This window comes from Cucurbita moschata, unplaced genomic scaffold (assembly GCF_002738365.1).
Source record: "Cucurbita moschata cultivar Rifu unplaced genomic scaffold, Cmos_1.0 Cmo_Scf00321, whole genome shotgun sequence".
NCBI lineage: Eukaryota > Viridiplantae > Streptophyta > Magnoliopsida > Cucurbitales > Cucurbitaceae > Cucurbita > Cucurbita moschata.
Genome location: NW_019268837.1, coordinates 6,155 through 12,321, shown reverse-complemented (window position 1 = coordinate 12,321; position 6,167 = coordinate 6,155). Strand labels below are relative to the sequence as shown.

The following is a 6,167-nucleotide window of genomic DNA, read 5'->3' as shown; positions in this document are numbered from 1 at the left end:
CCATGAGTCTCACAGTTTTAAAACGTGCCTATTAGGGAGAAGTTTTCGCACCCTTATTAGGATTGTTTCGTTCCTCTCTCCAACAGCCAGTAGATATTATCTATTTTAATCCGTTACGTATCGTCGTTAGCCTCACAATTTTAAAATGCGTCTACTTGGGAGACGTTTACACACCCGTATACGGAATGATAAATTCCCCTCCCAAAACAATCAAGGAATGAAAAATTAGTAGTCAAGATGGTCTAAGGCGCCAGACTCAAGTTCTGGTCCTCGTAAGAGGGCGTGGGTTCAAATCCTGCTTTTGACATCCAGCAAAACTCGTGCCATGGTGGATATCAATTGAACCTCAACACTGCTTTTTAAAAGAAGTGTCAAAACATGATTGTTTAGTTAGTTCTCGTACACAAGACCCATCACAAATCGATGTTCATTGAAAATTTCTACCAGGGAGGAGAAGCACAAAACACAATTATAAGGCTCACACATCGCTAGAAGGAGGGCTTGAACCTCCGACCTTGTGGTTAACAGCCACACGCTATAACCAACTGAGCTATTCCAACCAATCATTTGCTTTAAACCAAGACCACCGTTAGTTGATATTTTCTGCTTTCGTTCGTTACGTCTCGATATCTCCCTCACGGTTTTAAACCGAATCTACTATGGATAGGTTTTCAGACCCATGCAAGAAATGTTTCTTCACCTCTCTAATCGATGTGGGATCTTACTATCAACCCCTTCTGAGTGCCAAGCGTCCTCACTGGCACATCGCCTAGTGACTAGCTCTGATTTCATTTGTAAAAGTCCAAGCCCACTACTACCAGACATTGTTCATTCTTGCCCAGTAGGTATTTCCATGGGCCTCACAGTTTTAAAACGCGCCTATTAGGGAGAGATTTTCGCACCCTTATTAGGATTGTTTCGTTCCTCTCTCCAACAGCCAGTAGATATTATCTATTTTAATCCGTTACCTATCGTCGTCAGCCTCACAGTTTTTAAACGCGTCTACTTGGGAGACGTTTACACACCCATATACGGAATGATAAATTCCCCTCCCAAACCAATCCAGGAATGCAAAATTAGTGGTCAGGATGGCCGAGTGGTCTAAGGTGCCAGACTCAAGTTCTGGTCCTCGTAAGAGGGCGTGGGTTCAAATCCCACTTCTGACATCCATCCATGTTTATTGTTAGGCAAAACTCGTGCCAAAGTTGATAATATCTACTAACAACCGTTATGGGATTGTGTCGAAATTTTCAATGCTAAGAAATTGAACTGGTTCAGTGGTGGATATCAATTGTGTACTCAGTGACACAATCGCGCTTTCGAAGGTAGCGGACTAGCGATTGTGCGGCACTCACTTTCCAGCGACAAGTGAGTTCAGCCTATTTGTTCTTGCGTCGCCTACGGTCGAGCCTCTAGCCTCGGTTTTAAAAGGAGGAGAGAGAGATTTTTGAAAGAGAGATTTTAGAAAGAGACGTTATATAGCAAGCAAGAGAAAGATAACAACGGCTTAGCATATATAACCTTGGGTAGGGAGAAGTTGACGACTAGTCATATCCCCCTATAGTACATTCTGGGCCATTTTAGTTCTGGCAGGCGTAGACATGATATTTTTGAGGTGTCATACGCTTTAGGATTACAAAAGGAAAAACACTAGAATGAAAAGACATGACAAGGGTTTGGCTTGTCATGGGCATGCGGCCATGGGCATGCGGCCATGGGCGACATGCCCTGGACAAGCATGACCGTGACATCCTCCCCCACCTAATTGGTTGACGTCCCTGTCAACCGACTACTTTCATACCTTGCGATGTGGGTGGCGCCGGAGTTCAGATCTTCGGCGCGTTCCCAGCTTGTTTCCTCTGTAGGGAGATTCTTCCATTTGACAAGGAATTCACGAATCGTCCGTACAGGTCTTCCTATCTTCCTAACCCTGTCGGCTAGGATCTCTTCCACTTCCTTTGTTTCTTTTTGCTTCAGATCGATGTTCGGTCTTGTGGTTGCATTGCGTTGGTCGTCGTCTGGATCAGGGTGATAGGGCTTCAAGTTGCTCACATGAATGACGGGGTGGATTTTCATCCATGCGGGTAGTGCAACTCGGTAGGAGGTAGCCCCAATCTTTTTAAGGACTTCAACCGGGCCTTCATATTTACGAACTAGTCTCTGGTCCTTTCGGCTACGAAATCTGATCTGTTCTGGTCTCAGCTTGATAAGGACTTGATCTCCTGCACGAAAATGAAGGGGGCGACGCTTCTTGTCCGCCCATTTCTTCATATGCTTGGAAGCCTTCTCTAGATATGCCCGGGCTATATTTGTCGTCTGCTTCCATTCCCTTGTAAAGTTGTGAGCTTGAGGGTTTTTTCCTGCATAAGGATGATCAATAATATGGGGTAAGGCCGGTTGTCGTCCACTTACAATTTCGAAGGGACTCTTCCCTGTAGATGAGCTGGTTTGGCAATTGAAGCAAAATTGGGCGACATCTAACAATTGTATCCAGTTCTTTTGGCGAGCGTCGACGAAGTGACGTAAGTATTCTTCGAGCAAGCAATTGAACCGTTCTGTCTGTCCATCGGTCTGAGGGTGATAACTCGAGGAGATGTTCAAGGTTGTTCCCAAGAAAGCGAATAACTCAGTCCAGAACGTCCCAATGAATCTGCCATCCCTATCACTGATGATGCTCGACGGAATGCCCCATAAATTTACAACGTGTTTGAAAAACAGTTGGGCTGTGAGTTCCGCCGAGCATAATTTGGGAGTGGGGATGAATGTCGCATATTTGGAGAATCGGTCTACAATAACCAAGATGGCGTCATATTCCCCGACCTTTGGGAGGTGTGTTATGAAGTCTAGAGATACACTTTCCCAGGGTCTCGTTGGCACGGGTAGAGGTTCCAAGAGTCCAGAGACTTTGGCTTTCTCGACCTTATCCTGTTGGCAGATGAGGCACGTCTTGGTGTATTGCATGATGTCGTCTCGCATGTTTGGCCAAAAGTACCCCTTCTTTATTAGGGCGTATGTTCTTTGCCACCCAGGATGTCCGGCCCACAAGGTATCATGACATTCCTGAATGAGCTTCTTCCTCAGTTCCCCCGTTCTTGGGACGTACAGTCTGTTTCCTTTGGTTATCAGGAGGTCCCCCTCAACCCAAAACTGCCGTGTCTTTCCAGCCTTAGCTAGTTCGACAACAGCTTTGGCCGATGGGTCTTTGTGTAAATGTTCCTTGATGATGTCGCGCATCGATCCATCGATCTTACTTGAGTGAATATGGGCTAACATGCACAGGGCCGCACGTTCGCCCTTCCGACTCAGCGCGTCGGCTGCTTGATTACTCTTTCCTGCTTTGTGTTCGAACTTGAAGTCGAATTCGGCCAACGATTCCTGCCACCGGGCTTGTTTTGCTGTTAATTTCGGTTGATCAAAGAAGTGGCAAGTGGCGCTGTTATCTGTCTTCACTACGAACTGTGATCCTAAGAGATACTGTCTCCAGACTCGAAGGCAATGGACTACAGCCAGCATTTCTTTCTCGGAGACAGTGTATCTTCGTTCGGCATCGTTGAGCTTTCGACTTTTGTAGGCGATGGGGTGGCCTTCCTGAATAAGGACTCCACCGAGAGCAAAGTCGGAAGCATCGGTTTCTACTTCAAATGGCTTTGTGACGTCTACCAACCCGAGGACAGGACCCCTCGTCATGGTTGTTTTCAGATTTTCAAAGGCCATTTGACAATCATTCGACCACGACCAAGGGTGGTCTTTCTTCAACAGCTCTGTCAATGGGGCGGCTCGTCGTGAAAACCCTTCGACGAACCGCCTATAATAGTTGGCTAGTCCTAAGAAGGACCGCAATTCAGATACGGAAGTAGGAACCTTCCATTCTTGGATAGATTTTATCTTGTCGCTATCCATACTAATTTGTCCACATCTGACGACATGTCCAAGGAAGTTGATGCATGTTTGTGCGAATGCACATTTCTCCTTCTTCACATACAGCTGGTTCTGTCGGAGCTTGTCAAACACTAACTTCAAATGCACTTTGTGTTCCTCGAGGGTTGTACTGTAAACAACAATGTCGTCGAGGTATACTATGACGAACTGATCCAGGTATTCGTAGAAAACCTGGTTCATCAACGTGCAGAACGTAGCTGGGGCGTTTGTCAAGCCAAAGGGCATTACTAGGAATTCAAAGGCCCCATATCTTGCCCCGTATCTTGTTACGCACGTCGTCTTGGGTTCGTCCCCTTCGGCAATACGTACTTGATAATATCCTGATCGTAAGTCCAACTTCGTGAAGTACTTGGCCCCGTGAAGTTGGTCGAACAAGTCGGATATTATCGGCAGAGGATATTTGTTGCGTACTGTCACCTTGTTTAAGGCTCTATAGTCTATGCACAGGCGCAACGTCCCATCTTTCTTCTTCTGGAATAGTACGGGGGCTCCATAAGGGAGCCTTTGCCGGGCGAATGAACCCCGCCTTCAACAACTCATCCAGTTGTTTCCTCAATTCGGCTAGCTCGGGCGGAGCCATCCGGTATGCGTTCTTTGCTGGCGGCTTAACCCCGGGAAGGAGTTCAATTTTGTCAAAACATGATTGTCACAAATCGGGCTGTAACCAACTGAGCTATTCCAACCAATCATTCACTACAATCCAAGACCACCTTTAGTTGATATTGTCTGCTTTCGTTCGTTACGTCTCGGTATCTCCCTCACGGTTTTAAACCGAATATACTATGGATAAGTTTTCAGACCCTTGCAAGAAATGTTTCTTCACCTCTCTAATCGATGTGGGATCTCACTATCGATCCCTTTTGAGTGCCAAGCGTCCTCACTGGCACATCGCCTAGTGATTAGCTCTGTGTTCATTTGTAAAAGTCCAAGCCCACTACCAGCGGACATTGTTCATCCTTGCCCAGTAGGTATATCAATGAGCCTCACAGTTTTAAAACGCGCCTATTAGGGAGAGGTTTTCGCATCCTTATTAGGATTGTTTCGTTCCTCTCTCCAACAGCCAGTAGATATTATCTATTTTATTCCGTTACGTATCGTCGTCAGCCTCACAGTTTTTAAACGCGTCTACTTGGGAGACGTTTACACACCCATATACGGAATGATAAATTCCCCTCCCAAACCAATCCAGGAATGCACAATTAGTAGTCAGGATGGCCGAGTGGTTTAAGGCGCCAGACTCAAGTTCTGGTCCTCGTAAGAGGGCGTGGCTTCAAATCCCACTTCTGACATCCATCCATCCATGTTTATTGTTAGGCGAAACTCGTGCCAAAGTGGATAGTATCTACTAACAACCGTTATGGAATTGTGTCAAAATTTTCAACGCTAAGAAATGGAACTGGTTTCGTGGTGGAATATCAATTGTGAACTCAGCACTGCTTTTTAAAAGTGTCAAAACATGATTGGTTTAGTTAGTTCTCATACACGAGACCATCACAAATTGATGTTGATTGAAAATTTAGACCGAAAATTTAGACCAGGGTGGAGAAGAAGAACCAAACACAATTATAGGGCATGCTTCATGCTTCATTCACACATCGCTAGAAGGAGGGCTTGAACCTTCGACCTTGTGGTTAACAGCCACACGCTCTAACCAACTGAGCTATTCCAGCCAATCATTTGCTACAACCCAAGACCACCATTAGTTGATATTGTCTGCTTTCGTTCGTTACACTATCTTTAAGTGCACTTTGTGTTCCTCGAGGGTTGTGCTATAAACAACAATGTCGTCGAGGTATACTATGACGAACTGATCCAGGTATTCGTAGAAAACCTGGTTCATCAACGTGCAGAACGTAGCTGGGGCATTTGTCAAGCCAAAGGGCATTACTAGGAATTCAAAGGCCCCATATCTTGTTACGCACGTCGTCTTGGGTTCGTCCCCTTCGGCAATACATACTTGATAATATCCTGATCGTAAGTCCAACTTCGTGAAGTACTTGGCCCCGTGAAGTTGGTCGAACAAGTCGGATATTATCGGCAGAGGATATTTGTTGCGTACTGTCACCTTGTTTAAGGCTCTATAGTCTATGCACAGACGCAACGTCCCATCCTTCTTCTTCTGGAACAGTACGGGGGCTCCATAAGGTGCCTTTGTCGGGCGAATGAATCCTGCCTTCAGCAACTCGTCTAGTTGTTTCCTCAATTTGGCTAGCTCGGGCGGAGCCATC

The 6,167-nt window shown here is 45.9% G+C and overlaps 4 non-coding genes across 4 annotated transcripts; 2 read left to right on the top strand and 2 right to left on the bottom strand.

The window, feature by feature from the left end:
* Window positions 1-486: 486 nt before the first annotated feature.
* TRNAN-GUU lies at window positions 487-560 on the bottom strand. The gene has a single exon. It is a non-coding gene; the product is annotated as a tRNA-Asn (tRNA).
* Window positions 561-1,082: 522 nt separating this feature from the next.
* TRNAL-CAA lies at window positions 1,083-1,166 on the top strand. The gene has a single exon. It is a non-coding gene; the product is annotated as a tRNA-Leu (tRNA).
* A 3,978-nt stretch (window positions 1,167-5,144) lies between these two features.
* Window positions 5,145-5,228, top strand: TRNAL-CAA. Its single transcript has one exon. It is a non-coding gene; the product is annotated as a tRNA-Leu (tRNA).
* Window positions 5,229-5,535: 307 nt separating this feature from the next.
* TRNAN-GUU lies at window positions 5,536-5,609 on the bottom strand. Its single transcript has one exon. It is a non-coding gene; the product is annotated as a tRNA-Asn (tRNA).
* Between the last annotated feature and the right edge of the window lie 558 nt (window positions 5,610-6,167).